We start from the raw sequence: 16,282 nt of genomic DNA, 5'->3' as shown, positions 1-16,282 counted from the left end.
CCTGTTCCTTCAGCGTCCCCCAGTACCCCACCGCTGCCCCACTGCCCTCAGACCCCCCACCCCAGCCGTTTCCTCAGCCTCCCCCACTGTCGCCCCACTGCTCCACCCCCACCCACTGCCCTCAGACCCCCACCCCAGCCCTGTTCCCTCAGCCTCCCCCACAGTCCCCACCGCTGCCCCACCCTGATCCACTGCCCTCAGACCCCCCGACCCTGTTCCCTCAGCCTCCCCCACAGTCCCCACCACCACCGCCTGCACTCAGACCCTCCCCGTTCCCTCAGCCTCCCCTATAGTCCCCCTGCTCTCCCCACCCCCACCCACTGCCGTCAGTCCCCCCACCCCAGCCCTGTTCCCGTGCTATGCAGACAAAACTACACAGGATCTTTTCAGGGGGCAAGACAAAGATGCCACATTTATTATAACACAATTTAATTTATGACCAATACCTAATAGACACACACACACACGATGTTCTGAAGCTGCTGTATAGTTACCAGTCCTGAACGTAGCTTGAGTCCATGGCTTGATTTCACAGCTTGGGTTCGTAGCTCGTGGCGGTAACTGGCCAGGAAAGCCGGGCACAAGGAAGGGCTGGGTCTCTGTTGGGCGCACTGATGCCCTTCCATGCTGGCAGCAGAACGTTACCCTCCAAAGTCTTCCATCTCACCCATCCTTTTTTTTAGGCTTTTAGTTTGAATCCAGAGTCTATAGGTCTTGCTGTGTCACACTGTCTCTGGGTTCGGTGTGATTGATCACCCATCAATTGCAGACAGCCTCGGACCTGGCTTTGATCTTCCTTCATTTGCACTTTTTTGTACTCTTCTTACTTTGTTAGGGCTGTTGTCTGCATCTTCAGCCCTTGGTGTTTGCACTTTATTTCATCAGGACAGGCTGGGGCTGGAGGTTGATTCCACCATTCATACATACCTCATTCACACATCTGAACTAAACTAATAAGGTTACAGCAGGGTTTTGCAAAAATGAAGGTTGGAGCCAGCTTTTACAAAATGGAGTAAGCGTTGTAAAATGGAGTTTGAATTACAATATGGCAAACAATGAACAGAAGTTACAATACTGAAACAGTGCAAGTCTCAGTAATTTAAGCAGGAATTGGATTGACAGTGAAATTTACAAGGGCAACTGGCTGAATGCTGTGGCTCTTAACAAGGATCTTAATTGTCAATTAGCCAGTTATTGGGGTAACCAGTTTTATGAATGAATGTTGTTTCATTCATAAAACTTTACTTATGAAGTTACATTAATAAAGTGAACAATTAAAAACAATTTCATTCATCAGTTCTACAATAGTCTCCCTGCTCTCCCCACCCCAACCCACTGCCCTCAGACCCCCCACCCCAGCCCTGTTCCCTCAACCTCCCCTATAGTCCCCCTGCTCTCCTCACCCCCACCCACTGCCCTTAGACCCCTCACTCCAGCCCTCTTCCCTCAACCTCCCCTATAGGAGAAATAAGTGGTCCTCTCCCTCTGTGGAGAAAGAAGTGGTCTGTGACTATTTAGAAAAACTGGACAAGCACAAGTCCATGGGGCCGGATGCGCTGCATCCGAGGGTGCTAAAGGAGTTGGCGGATGTGATTGCAGAACCATTGGCCATTATCTTTAAAAACTCACGGCGATTGGGGGAGGTCCCGGATGACTGGAAAAAGGCTAATGTAGTGCCCATCTTTAAAAAAGGGAAGGAGGAGGATCCGGGGAACTACAGGCCAGTCAGCTTCACCTCAGTCCCTGGAAAAACCATGGAGCAGGTCCTCAAGGAATCAATTCTGAAGCACTTACACAAGAGGAAAGTGATCAGGAACAGTCAGCATGGATTCACCAAGGGGAAGTCATGCCTGACTAACCTAATTGCCTTCTATGAGGAGATAACTGGCTCTGTGGATGAGGGGAAAGCAGTGGATGTGTTATTTCTTGCACTTAGGACGGAAGAATCCCATGCACTGCTACAGACTAGGGACCGAGTGACTAGGCAGCAGTTCTGCAGAAAAGGACCTAGGGGTTACAGTGGACGAGAAGCTGGATATGAATCAACAGTGTGCCCTTGTTGCCAAGAAGGCTAACGGCATTTTGGGCTGTATAAGTAGGGGCATTGCCAGCAGATCGAGGGACGTGATCGTTCCCCTCTATTCGACATTGGTGAGGCCTTATCTGGAGTACTGTGTCCAGTTTTGGGCCCCACACTACAAGAAGGATGTGGAAAAATTGGAAAGAGTCCAGCGGAGGGCAAAAATAATGATTAGGGGGCTGGAGCACATGACTTATGAGGAGAGACTGAGGGAACTGGGATTGTTTAGTCTGCAGAAGAGAAGAATAAGGGGGGATTTGATAGCTGCTTTCAACTACCTGAAGGGGGGGTCCAAAGAGGACGGATCTAGACTGTTCTCAGTGGTAACAGATGACAGAACAAGGAGTAATGGTCTCAAGTTGCAGTGGGGGAGGTCTAGGTTGGATATTAAGAAAAACTTTTGCACTAGGAGGGTGGTGAAGCACTGGAATGGGTTCCCTAGGGAGGTGGTGGAATCTCCTTCCTTGGAGGTTTTTAAGGTCAGACTTGACAAAGCCCTGGCTGGGATGATTTAGTTGGGGATTGGTCCTGCTTTGAGCAGGGGGTTGGACTAGATGACCTCCTGAGGTCCCTTCCAACCCTGATATTCTATAGTACCCCTGCTCTCCCCACCCCCACCCACTGCCCTCAGACCTCCCACCCCAGCCCTGTTCCCTCAACCTCCCCTATAGTCCCCCTGCTCTCCCCACCCCAACCCACTGCCCTCAGACCCCCTGACCCTGTTCCCTCAGCCTCCCCCACTGCCCCACCCCACTGCCCTCAGACCCCCCCCACCCCAGCCCTGTTCCCTCAACCTCCCCAGTACTGGATTTACCATGGCGACGGGCCCACACTCCAAAGGGACCCCGGCCCGCTCTTCTCTGCCCCCCGCTCTCTCCTGCCGGCAGCCAAGCTTCCCCTCCCCCACCTCTTCCCCGCGTTCCCGTGAGCCACTCAGGGCAGACGGCTGGGGTAGTGGGGGTGCTCCCAGCCCCCTGCCCTGACTCCTGCAACCCCCACACCCTCAGCCCCCCTGCCCTGACTCCTGCAACCCCCCACACCCTATGCCCTGACTCCTGCACCACCACACATACCCACCCCCACCATCAAATGGGGCCCCACATTCCCATCTGCACCCCTCACACCAAATGGGAACTGCCCCAGGTAAGCACTCCACACCCCAACCTCCTGCCCCATCCCTGAGCCCCCTCCCTCACCCTAGCTCCTGGCCAGACCCTGCACCCCAACCTGCTCCTGCACCCTAACTCCCTCCCAGACCCTGCACCCCCAGCCCCGTGCTCAGTGCACCCCCACCCTCAGCTTAGTGCAGAGAGAGACAAAGAGAATGGGCTAGAACCAGGGCTGCTCTATGTGGGCAGGGGCGGGGGGGGGGATCCTGTTTACCCCCTCCTCAGCCCTGCTGCACTTGCAGTTTACCCCCAGCCCCCCCCTTGCTCCAGGGACCAACCCTAGCTCCTGCCCCGCTGTGCTTTTCCCCGGCCCCTCCCTCGCTCCAGTCAGCAGGGACCAATCCTCTCCCCATGCCCCCCTGTGCTTTTCCCCGGCCCCTGTCTCGCTCCAGCTGGGGACCAATCCTTCCCCGCCCCGCACCATGCCCCACTGTCAGGGTGGATAAAAATCAATGACTTTTTAAAAAAAAAATCAAAAACTCAGATTTTTTTTTTTTAATTTAAATCAGATTTTTGAGGGGGAAAAAAACTATCTAAAGATAGAATGTATCTTAATTAAAACTATCTCATCATGGAATAGGGATTATAAATTCTAATTCTATAGTATGAGACAATATAGTCATGTCATGTTTAAGAAAAGTTTTGTAAATGAGTTCCAATAGTTCATGGATTAGGGACCCAATCTTATGGGGTTCAACAGGCTTATGTAGAGATTATTTAGGTTAATCTTTCTATCTACCCCATGGGACTCAGTGCTCAGTCTAGACCAGGGGTGGCCAACCTGAGCCTGAGAAGGAGCCAGAATTTACCAATGAACATTGCCAAAGAGCCACAGTAAATATGTCAGTAGCCCCCCATCCGCTACCCCCCTCCAGCCCCCAGCACCTTCCGCCCACCGGCAGCCCCACCAATCAATGCCCCCCCCTCCCTCCCCACACCTCCCGATCAGCTGGGCAGGCTCTGGGAGGGAGTTTGGGGCCAGGGGGTGTGTGTGGGAAAGGGGAGGGGGTGCAGGCTCTGGGAGGGAGTTTGGGGCCGGGGGGGGTGTGGGAAAGGGGAGGGGGTGCAGGCTCTGGGAGGCAGTTTGAGGGCCGAAGGGGTGTGTGTGGGAAAGGGGAGGGGGTGCAGGCTCTGAGAGGGAGTTTGGGGAACAAAGGGGGGTGTGGGGGCCAGAGGGGGTGCGGGAAAGGGGTGGGGGTGCAGGCTCTGGGAGGGAGTTTGGGGCCGGGGGGGTGTGGGAAAGGGGTGGGGGTGCAGGCTCTGGGAGGGAGTTTGAGGGCCGAAGGGGTGTGTGTGGGAAAGGGGAGGGGGTGCAGGCTCTGGGAGGGAGTTTGAGGGCCGAAGGGGTGTGTGTGGGAAAGGGGAGGGGGTGCAGGCTCTGAGAGGGAGTTTGGGGAACAAAGGAGGGTGTGGGGGCCAGAGGGGGTGCGGGAAAGGGGTGGGGGTGCAGGCTCTGGGAGGGAGTTTGGGGCCGGGGGGGTGTGGGAAAGGGGTGGGGGTGCAGGCTCTGGGAGGGAGTTTGGGGCCGGGGGGGTGTGGGAAAGGGGTGGGGGTGCAGGCTCTGGGAGGGAGTTTGGGGCCGGGGGTGTGTGGGAAACGGGTGGGGGTGCAGGCTCTGGAAGGGAGTTTGAGGGCCGAAGGGGTGTGTGTGGGAAAGGGGAGGGGGTGCAGGCTCTGAGAGGGAGTTTGGGGAACAAAGGAGGGTGTGGGGGCCAGAGGGGGTGCGGGAAAGGGGTGGGGGTGCAGGCTCTGGGAGGGAGTTTGGGGCCGGGGGGGGGGGTGGGAAAGGGGTGGGGGTGCAGGCTCTGGGAGGGAGTTTGAGGGCCGAAGGGGTGTGTGTGGGAAAGGGGAGGGGGTGCAGGCTCTGGGAGGGAGTTTGGGGCCGGGGGGGTGCGGGAAAGGGGAGGGGGTGCGGGAAAGGGGAGGGGGTGCGGGAAAGGGGAGGGGGTGCGGGAAAGGGGAGGCAGTTTGAGGGCCGAAGGGGTGTGTGTGGGAAAGGGGAGGGGGTGCAGGCTCTGAGAGGGAGTTTGGGGAACAAAGGGGGGTGTGGGGGCCAGAGGGGGTGTGGGAAAGGGGTGGGGGTGCAGGCTCTGGGAGGGAGTTTGGGGCCGGGGGGGTGTGGGAAAGGGGTGGGGGTGCAGGCTCTGGGAGGGAGTTTGGGGCCGGGGGTGTGTGGGAAAGGGGTGGGGGTGCAGGCTCTGGAAGGGAGTTTGAGGGCCGAAGGGGTGTGTGTGGGAAAGGGGAGGGGGTGCAGGCTCTGGGAGGGAGTTTGGGGCCGGGGGGGGTGTGGGAAAGGGGAGGGGGTGCGGGAAAGGGGAGGGGGTGCAGGCTCTGGGAGGCAGTTTGAGGGCCGAAGGGGTGTGTGTGGGAAAGGGGAGGGGGTGCAGGCTCTGAGAGGGAGTTTGGGGAACAAAGGGGGGTGTGGGGGCCAGAGGGGGTGTGGGAAAGGGGTGGGGGTGCAGGCTCTGGGAGGGAGTTTGGGGCCGGGGGGTGTGGGAAAGGGGTGGGGGTGCAGGCTCTGGGAGGGAGTTTGGGGCCGGGGGTGTGTGGGAAAGGGGTGGGGGTGCAGGCTCTGGAAGGGAGTTTGAGGGCCGAAGGGGTGTGTGTGGGAAAGGGGAGGGGGTGCAGGCTCTGGGAGGGAGTTTGGGGCCGGGGGGGGTGTGGGAAAGGGGAGGGGGTGCAGGCTCTGGGAGGCAGTTTGAGGGCCGAAGGGGTGTGTGTGGGAAAGGGGAGGGTGTGCAGGCTCTGGGAGGGAGTTTGGGGCCGGGGGGGGTGTGGGAAAGGGGAGGGGGTGCGGGAAAGGGGAGGGGGTGCAGGCTCTGGGAGGCAGTTTGAGGGCCGAAGGGATGTGTGTGGGAAAGGGGAGGGGGTGCAGGCTCTGAGAGGGAGTTTGGGGAACAAAGGGGGGTGTGGGGGCCAGAGGGGGTGTGGGAAAGGGGTGGGGGTGCAGGCTCTGGGAGGGAGTTTGGGGCCGGGGGGTGTGGGAAAGGGGTGGGGGTGCAGGCTCTGGGAGGGAGTTTGGGGCCGGGGGTGTGTGGGAAAGGGGTGGGGGTGCAGGCTCTGGAAGGGAGTTTGGGGCCGGGGGGGGTGTGGGAAAGGGGAGGGGGTGCAGGCTCTGGGAGGCAGTTTGAGGGCCGAAGGGGTGTGTGTGGGAAAGGGGAGGGGGTGCAGGCTCTGGGAGGGAGTTTGGGGCCGGGGGGGGTGTGGGAAAGGGGAGGGGGTGCAGGCTCTGGAAGGGAGTTTGGGGCCGGGGGTGTGTGGGAAAGGGGTGGGGGTGCAGGCTCTGGAAGGGAGTTTGAGGGCCGAAGGGGTGTGTGTGGGAAAGGGGAGGGGGTGCAGGCTCTGGGAGGGAGTTTGGGGCCGGGGGGGGTGTGGGAAAGGGGTGGGGGTGCAGGCTCTGGGAGGCAGTTTGAGGGCCGAAGGGGTGTGTGTGGGAAAGGGGAGGGGGTGCAGGCTCTGGGAGGGAGTTTGGGGCCGGGGGGGGTGTGGGAAAGGGGAGGGGGTGCAGGCTCTGGAAGGGAGTTTGGGGCCGGGGGTGTGTGGGAAAGGGGTGGGGGTGCAGGCTCTGGAAGGGAGTTTGAGGGCCGAAGGGGTGTGTGTGGGAAAGGGGAGGGGGTGCAGGCTCTGGGAGGGAGTTTGGGGCCGGGGGGGGTGTGGGAAAGGGGAGGGGGTGCAGGCTCTGGGAGGCAGTTTGAGGGCCGAAGGGGTGTGTGTGGGAAAGGGGAGGGGGTGCAGGCTCTGGGAGGGAGTTTGGGGCCGGGGGGGGGTGTGGGAAAGGGGAGGGGGTGCAGGCTCTGGGAGGCAGTTTGAGGGCCGAAGGGGTGTGTGTGGGAAAGGGGAGGGGGTGCAGGCTCTGGGAGGGAGTTTGAGGGCCGAAGGGGGGGTGCAGGCTCTGGGAGGGGGTGGGGTGCTTACCTGGGGGTCCTAGGCAGGATGGGCCAGGGGTCTCCATCGCTGCTACCCCCCAGGCACCGCCCCGCAGCTTCCTATTGGCCGCAGGGGCGCTGGGGGCGGGCCACAGACCCCCGCCCCCCCAGGTCCGGCAGCCACGTGGAGCCGCTGCGCTGGTGAGTGGGGCCCCGGGCTGCTTGAAATGGGCCGGGATGGGGGGGCACCTCGGGCCCCTAGAACTCGTTACCCGTGGGGGGGATCCGCCCCCGGGTCCCATAACCCGCCCCCCCCGCAGGCCGGTTTCTCCACGCGGGCGGGGGGCCGAGTCTCACCTTCGCTCTGCGCTGGGGGGCTCCGGGGCTCTGCCCGGCTCGGGGTCCCGCCAGGAGACCGGCCTGGGAAGCAGCAGCCGCGGGGGGGTTGCGGGGACCCGGGCGGGGCCGGGGCCGGGGCTGAACGCGGCAGTGAATGCGAATCACTTCCTGCCGCGGGACCCGTTTCCATGGGACACAGACCCCGCTGCTGCCTCCGGCCGGAGCCGCTGCTGCTCCCGGGGGGTGCGGGGAGAGCCCGGCCCGGCCCCCCCTGTGCCCGGCTGGGGGGACCCAGCCCCGGGCTCTGCCCGCCCCGCCCCGCCCCCGGAGCCGGCAGGTGAGGGAGGGGCGGGGGCGGCGGGAGCAATGGGGGGAGGGTCCCGGCTCCCAGCCCCATTCCCTGCAGCCCTCCGGCCCGGGGCAGTGGCTGTCCTGGGAGAGGGGAGGGGCAGGGAGAGGAAAAGCCAGGTCCTGCCTCACCCTGGGGACAGGGTGGGTGGGGGGCGCCCCACGGCGGCTCCTTGGATCCTGCTCCTGTCTAGCGCCTGGGTCAGACTCTGTGCCTGGGAAGGTTTATAAGGCTCCGATTGAATCATTTGTAGCAAAAGTCCTGGACAGGTCATGGGCAATCAACACAAATTCAGAGCCTGTGACCTGCCCCTGACTAAATCTCTACTCCTGGCCCCACTGCTCCGCAGGGCCCCTGCTCCAGCCGTGGGGCTGACTGCCCAGAAGGCCCCCAGGGACCGCTCTACCGGTGGCCCACAGCTGCCCCCATGGCCACTGCTCCACCCCCGGCCACTACTCGGCGTTCCCCAGGGCCGGCTGCCTGAGCAGGAGCCAATGGGGCTGGCCCCACGGGTGGGAAATGGACTAAAGCCCCTTCTGAAACCTCCGCATTCGCCCTCCCACCCTGACCGGCTACAGAATAACACTCACATTTCACTGCAGGTCTTTCTATCCCCCTGGGGAAGTAGAGGGGAAATGGCTGAGGTGTAGCTGGCCTGGGGGAGAGATTTTCAGGGGCCTGCTGGTGGTTTTGTGATGGCGGGGGCAGGACGGGATATACAGATTCCTGTCCTCTGGCTAGTAGGGGTGTGATAAATGTAAGGCCCCTGCCCCCCACCCCCCTCGCTGTGGGGGGGATAAAGAGCTCTCTCTTTCTCTCCAGCCCCTGAAACCTGCTGGCTTCTCTGTGCAGGGTAGGGGTGGCTGTCCCTCCCAGAGCTTCCTCTATTTCTGGCACTTCTCCCCTATTTATAATGGGATTATGGCTGGGGCACCAGGTTCTGAGTTTGTTATAGATGCCGGTGAGCTTCGAGGAGGTGGCTGTGTATTTCACCCAGGGGCAGGGGGCTCGGCTGGACCCTGCTCAGAGAGCCCTCGCCAGGGACGTCACAGAGTTCTGAGACAGTGACCTCGCTCGGTGAGGGGTTCCTGCCCCCTTGCTTATTAGAAGCTGTGGGATTTCTGACATGCCCAGTTTCACTTCTGCTCCGGTTCTTCCATGGGCACATCAGGGAATTGGGTCCCAAAGGCCGCAGATCCCAAGGGAAGGTGACTTTCATCTCCACAGGGTGCTGAGGGAAGGGAGATCCCGAGAGACGCCCATGCAGGAGAGAGTCGATGAAAGTGAGACAAACTGTCCGTTAAGAGAAGGGAAAAGCTGGGTCTCTCCCACAAATGTGCTGTGAACAAGCTCCCCCCAGTCAGGGTTGTAGCCAGCAGGTACAGTACCGGGTTTACAATGGCACCGGGCCCACCCTTGGAAGGGGCCCCGGTGCCTGGACCGTTACCTCGCCCCCCTCTGCCTGCACTCCACCCCAAGGCTCCCCCCTGCTCGGCATCTTCCCCCGAGGTCCTGCCTGCCGCTCGCTCCTCTCTGCCCCCGCTCCACCCCCCCACCTGCCGCTTGCTCCTCTCTGCCCCCGCTTCCCTCCCCCTGCCGTTTGCTCCTCTCTGCCCCTGCCCCCCACACCTGCCGCTCGCTCCTCTCTGCCCCTGGCCCCCCCATCTGCCACTCACTCCTCTCTGCCCCCGGCCCCCCACCTGCCGCTCGCTCCTCTCTGCCCCCGGCCCCCCCACCTGCCGCTCGCTCCTCTCTGCCCCCGGCCCCCCCACCTGCCGCTCGCTCCTCTCTGCCCCCGCTTCCCCCCCACACCTGCCGTTTGCTCCTCTCTGCCCCCGCCCCCCACACCTGCCGCTCGCTCCTCTCTGCCCCTGGCTCCCCCCATCTGCCGCTCGCTCCTCCCCCACCTGCTGCTCGCTCCTCTCTGCCCCCGCTTCCCCCCCACACCTGCCGTTTGCTCCTCTCTGCCCCCGCCCCCCACACCTGCCGCTCGCTCCTCTCTGCCCCTGGCTCCCCCCATCTGCCGCTCGCTCCTCCCCCATCTGCTGCTCGCTCCTCTCTGCCCCCGGGTCCCCCCCATCTGCCACTTGCTCCTCTCTGCCCCCGGCCCCATCCCTCCTCCCCCCAACTCGCCACTCAGTCCTCTCTGCCCCCTGGCCCTCCCCCTAACCTCACCGACTTCTCTCTCCTCTCCATCCCCTGGTCCCACCCACCTACCGCTCTCTCCTCTCCGCCCCCCCCACTTGTTCCAGAAGTGACGCATTGGGGGGGGCATGTGGGGTCAAGTTCTCTCCTCCCCCTCCAGCTTTCTGCTTGGCGGGCCATGGGGGAGGGAAAGAGGCTCAGTCCTCCTGCTGCCCTCGCTGCCACCTTCCCAGCCAGGCTTTCTCTCAGGCAGCACCACCCAGAACAGAGCGGCTGGTGTGCAGAGTAGCTGGACTCACCTCTTCCTCTCCCTGCCCAGGCCTGGCTGGCAGGGACAGGGGCCAAGTGAGCCTGAAATGTGCCGGGGGTGGAGGGAGTTGCTTCTCTCCACCCCATGGCTCCTCATAGACTTTAAGGTCAGAAGGGACCATTATGATCGTCTAGTCTGACCTCCTGCACAAAGCAGGCCACAGAATCTCACCCACCCACTCCTGTAACAAACCCCTGACCTATGCCTGAGTTATTGAAGTCCTCAAATCGTGGTTTAAAGACTTCAAGGTGCAGAGAATCCTCCAGCAAGTGACCCGTGCCCCGTGCTGCAGAGGAAGGCGAAAAACCCCCAGGGCCTCTGCCAATCAGCCCTGGAGGGAAAATTCCTTCCCAACCCCAAATATGGCGATCCTCCCCTCGCCCACTCCCCTCCACCCTCTCCCCTCCCACCTGCTGCTCACTTCTTGCCACCTCCTGGCCTCTCCCCCTGCCCACTTACTCCCCTGCACCCCCTATCCCCCGCCGCTCACCCTTAGGGCATAGCCCTCCCACTTTTAAAAGTGATGGGGCCATGGCCCTCTGACCCCCCCCCCGCACACACACACACACATTCCAGCACCCCTGTTGCCGGGTGTCCAGTTTTCAACCAGAAAGTCCAGTCAAAAAGGGGACCTGGCAGTGGCTGGTCAGCACTGCTGACCGGGCACTCAGTGTCCGGATACAGGAGTAACCTCAACCAGCCTCCCCACCAGCAGGGCGGGAAGAGCAGCAGCTTCTGCCTGGGGGAGCTGCAGCGCAGCTGGAGAGAGAGAACGGGCTCCCAAGGACCCGGCTCCTGCAGAAAGAAGTAGGTGCCAGCTCTGCCCCGCCCCGGGGGGATCCTGTCCACCCCCTCCCCCCAGCCTTGCTGTGCTTTCCCCCAGTACCTGCCTCACGCCAGATGTGGACTGCCCCTCCCTGCCCCACCCCAAGTGCTCCTGCCCCAGCCCCTGCCTCACTCCAGCTGGGGACTGGCCCTTCCCCACACTCTGCTTGTCCCTGGCCTCTGCCTCACTCCAGGGACCTACCTGGGCTCCCCCCACATACACCCTCTGCCCTTTCATTTTATTTCCGCACTGTATTTGTTTGCAGGAAGGCCCGTGGCATCAGACAGTCAGCAGCGTATGTGCATATGCACACCTTGCAATCTCCCGCAGGTGTGAGTGAGGTGCAGGGCGAGAGACTATAAATACAGGAGAACGAACGAACAAGTCCAAGCGATAAAGAAAATAAATGATGAAAAAACATTTAAGTGGTGCTCAAAAACGGAGGTGTAAAGCAGAAGTTGAAGAGCAGAAGGCCAAACTGCATCGCATAAGCAGTTACTTGGTTAATAACAGCCTAGAGACTCCCAGTGGCGATACTAATGCTACTAGTTGTACTAATCATGATGATCACTCTGTCATTGATACTAGTACGGTGGCGGGTCCGGCCTACATTGATCACGGTTCTGAAGATCAGGCTGTTTCTTCTGCAGAAATCCTTTCGCCAAATAAAGAATCCAGCGATAACCTGCTGCTGCAAAACACACCAGTACGATTGCCTTCCTCTGATGCCGCTCTGTGGACTGTTGATGCTTTCACCCAACAGTACTGCATTGACGTGGGCCCTGATTTCTGCCGAAATCGCGATGGAAAATATGCAATGTCATCAAGACAACAGAAGGGCAGAACAAGGTAATGTGACAAAGTTCCTCCTCTATCTTGGTGGGTCCTGCGCTTATTGGTGGATTTTCTTGCCTCAGAGATTCACCATGTGGGTTGGGGAACAGCCCAGAGACCTTCCCCTCTGGAAGAACCCACAGTCCAGGTCAATTGGGAGGTTTAGGGGGAACCCAGGCCCACCCTCTACTCCGGGTTCCAGCCCAGGGCCCTGTGGACTGCAGCTGTCTATAGTGCCTCCTGTAACAGCTGCATGACAGCTACAACTCCCTGGGCTACTTCCCCATGGCCTCCTCCAAACACCCTCCTTATTCTCACCACAGGACCTTCCTCCTGGTGTCTGATAACGCTTGTGCTCCTCAGTCCTCCAGCAGCACACCCTCTCACTCTCAGCTCCTTGCACCTCTTGCTCCCAGCTCCTCACACTCACACCACAAACTGAAGTGAGCTCCTTTTAAAACCCAGGTGCCCTGATTAGCCTGCCTTAATTGATTCTAGCAGCTTCTTCTTAATTGGCTCCAGGTGTCCTAATTAGCCTGCCTGCCTTACTGGTTCTAGCAGGTTCCTGATTACTCTAGTGCAGCCCCTTCTCTGGTCACTCAGGGAACAGAAAACTACTCATCCAGTGACCAGCATATTTGCCCTCTACCAGACTCCTGTACCCCACTGGTCTGGGTCTGTCACAGTAATTATCACCTTTCTATGCTTTTTTTAATACATTATTTGAGTGTTTTTGAGATCAGCTTTTCCCAGAAAGGGGTTGACTTCACTATTCATTTTGTGAGACAATTGAAATAAACAGATTTGTGTTGTATCTATCTAAATGTAAAAATGTACATTCTAGGTTGCTCACTACTACACTATGAGCTGCTTACTCTCTTAATACCCCACAAGTATGCCTATATTCAGCAGAAATGTTGAAGAGTATTCATTAATATTAATTTTTTTTTATTTATTTTAGGAAACTCTGTGATACAGCCTTCAATCAAGTGTTCCCGAATGGTGAAATTATTGAAAGGCCCTGGCTCATATACTCCCCATCGACTGGCTGCGTCTTCTGTTTTGTGTGCAAATTGTTTTCTTCGAACAGCACATCTGTTCTAGCCAAGAGAGGATTTGATTCATGGGATCACATTGGCAGACTCGGTGACCATGAAAGATCTACTGAGCACCGACAAGCTCTCACCACTTATATAATGCGTTTATCGAAGACTCAAGCCCTTGATAAACATACAGCAGATGGAAATATTAAAGAAAGAAATTACTGGACAGACGTGTTGAAGCGAGTTGTAGCAACAATACAATTTCTGGCAACACAAGGTCTGGCACTGAGCGGGACTAATGAAACCGTTGGCAGTCTTAATAATGACAACTTTCTGGGTTGCTTAGAGCTCATAGCAGAGTACGACCCTTTCCTGGCCTGCCACATCAACAAATATGGGAATGCTGGTCATGGCACAACATATCTATCATCAACAATCTGTGAAGAGTTCATTAAACTCATGGCTGACAAGGTAAAACAGGTCATTGTGGATGAGCTAAAATTGGCTAAGTATTTTTCCTTCTGTGTTGATTCCACACTAGATACTAGCCATTCCGATCAGCTGACATTTACTGTGCGCTACCTGCTTAATAACTGCACACCTGTAGAACGCTTCTTGAATTTTGTTCCAGTTACATCACATACAGGTCTTCATCTGTTTAATGTCATCAATGAAACCCTGAATGACAAACTGAATATCAATCTAAAGGACTGCAGAGGTCAGACCTATGACAATGCTAGTAACATGTCTGGCATTTATTCTGGTGTGCAAGCTCAGGTAATTGCAGTCAATGAGAAAGCCGTGTACATCCCATGCATGACCCATTCACTTAACCTATGTAGTGTTGCTGCTGCAGAGTCATGCACCGATGCAATTACATTTTTTCGCTTTGTCCAAAAGCTGTATGTGTTCTTCTCAGGATCGACTTATCGCTGGGGCCTCTTGCGAGATTCTCTGAACGAGGAGACGTGTGAGGCTGGTAAGAGAGAACGTCTCCCAAAGCGCCTCAGTGACACAAGGTGGCCAGCTCAAGCGGATGCACTTTGCAGTTTATCGTGCAACTATAAAAGCTACAAATCCGTGCTTCAGGCTCTTGGTGCGGACACTCTGCAGAACGGCTACATACGAGCAGAGGCAAACTCTTTAGTTGGAACCATGGATCGGTTGGAGACTGCATTTATGACAACGTTTTGGAGTAGTATCCTGACAAGAGTAAACAAAACAAGTCAACTCCTGCAGTCTGAAACAATGGACTTAGGCACAGCTGTGACACTGCTGAAGTCACTCTCTGAGTTTGTGGCAGCACAACGGAGTATTTTTGAGGAATACCATGAATCTGCGATGTCTTTAAGTTCTACAGCTAACTTTCAGTTAAAGCAGCAACATCATCCAAAGCGTATGGCTGATGATAGTGAAGTACCTGCCGTCGTGCTGACTGGTGAAGAGAAGTTCAAAGTGGAATCATTCTATGCCATAATTGACTCACTTGTCAGCCACCTCAACAGAAGAATTTGTGCATATTCAGAAATTAACAACCGTTTCTGTTTTTTAACAGGTGACCTTGACAGTCCTGCTGTTAAAGAGTCTCTCAGAAGATTAATTGAATTCTATTCAGGTGACCTCAATGAAGAGCTCTTTGAAGAATGGGTACAGTGGTGTTCACTTGTCAAGCCGCTTGCCTCCAAGCCGTTATCACAAGCTCTGCCTACACCACTGCAAATGCTGACCATAATGAGCACACACAATTTGCAAACAGTCTTTCCAAATGTCTTTGTTGCACTGCGCATTTACCTGACACTACCAGTGTCACACTGCAATGGTGAAAGGTCTTTTTCACATTTAAAAAGGATAAAAAGTGCTTTACATGCTACAATGATTCAAGAAAGACTCAACAGTCTTACTCTGTTATCCATTGAATCGGAGATGGTAAACTCTGTAGACTTTTCCAGTTTAATAGAAACGTTTGCTGCTGCAAAGGCACGTCGAAAAATCTGAAGACGTTTTTCATCTCTGTAAATAGCACCATAGCTACATGCAATGGTTTGGTTGAGTAAGTTACTCACATTAATACTGGCTATGTAATATACAAATTACTTATCTGAAGCAAGACTAGTATGAATAATGATACTGTAAATAAAATGTATTCAAGTTTTTTGTATTTTTTATTCTTAAAATTTTTAAAAGGTTTTAAATCCACCTCAATTTCATACAAAAATTTAATTAATGGGAAGGGTGAGATAGTTCCTTTTAGTGGGAACAGCACATGAACATAAGAACGGTCAGACTGGGTCAGATCAAAGGTCCATCTAGCCCAGTATCCTGTCTTCCGACAGTGGCCAGCACCAGGTGCCCCAGCGGGAATGAACAGATCAGGTAATCATGTAGTGATCCATCCCCTGGCACCCATTCCCAGCTTCTGGCAAACAGAGGCTAGGTTCACCATCCCTGCCCATCCTGGCTAATGGCCATTGATGGACCTGTCCTCCATGAACTTATCTAGCTCTTTTTTGAACCCTGTTCTAGTCCTGGCCTTCACAACATCCTCTGGCAAAGAGTTCCACGGGCAGGGCCGAATTAACCCTTTGTGGGCCTGGCGCCAAACCTAGTTGTGGGGAACGATTGTAAAAGATGGGAGATCGACACAGAAGTTGTCTTTGACACAGCACACAGCTGCACAGGTTTTATTAACAGTATTTACAAGTTTAAATTGCAAATGGAGGTGGCTACCATTAGAGTGTGAGGCTGTATGGAATATGTGGGACACTTTGATATTGTTGATACCAATATTATATAAATGCAAAGAATTTGACCAGATATGCCATGTGAAGTATCTGCAAAAATGTTATCATTTGCCAAGTATGATGATCTTGTTTATATGTTTGTATCACCGTTGTTTTGAGAGTTATAGATATGTAGCGTTATAAATCTGTAGGGTATGTTTGTTTTTTCCAAACCTGTGCTGTGTTTCTGGATGACACCCCCAGACAGAATGGAATCAGCACTAGGCCTGCTTGATGGCCCATCAAGGGACATCAGCTGTACAATGACCCACTGAAAAGAGCCAGGGACTCACCTTATGAGTCAGCAAGCCATGTAAGGGCAGCCTATGGACAGAATTCTAAGGCCTTTCCATGCCATGTGATGTGAAGCTTGTGTTTGAGACAAAGGAAGTACCAGACACATGGCAAAAGGAATATAAAGGGCAGCAGCAGCATCTCCATTTTGTCTTCATTCCTGCTTCTTACCTCTGGAGTGACACTTCTACAAACTGAAACTCCGAACAAAGGACTGAACGACCCATCCCAGCTGTGGATGTGTTCC

Source organism: Emys orbicularis, chromosome 11, assembly GCF_028017835.1.
Source record: "Emys orbicularis isolate rEmyOrb1 chromosome 11, rEmyOrb1.hap1, whole genome shotgun sequence".
Lineage (NCBI taxonomy): Eukaryota > Metazoa > Chordata > Testudines > Emydidae > Emys > Emys orbicularis.
Note: the sequence above shows the minus strand (reverse complement) of the source record.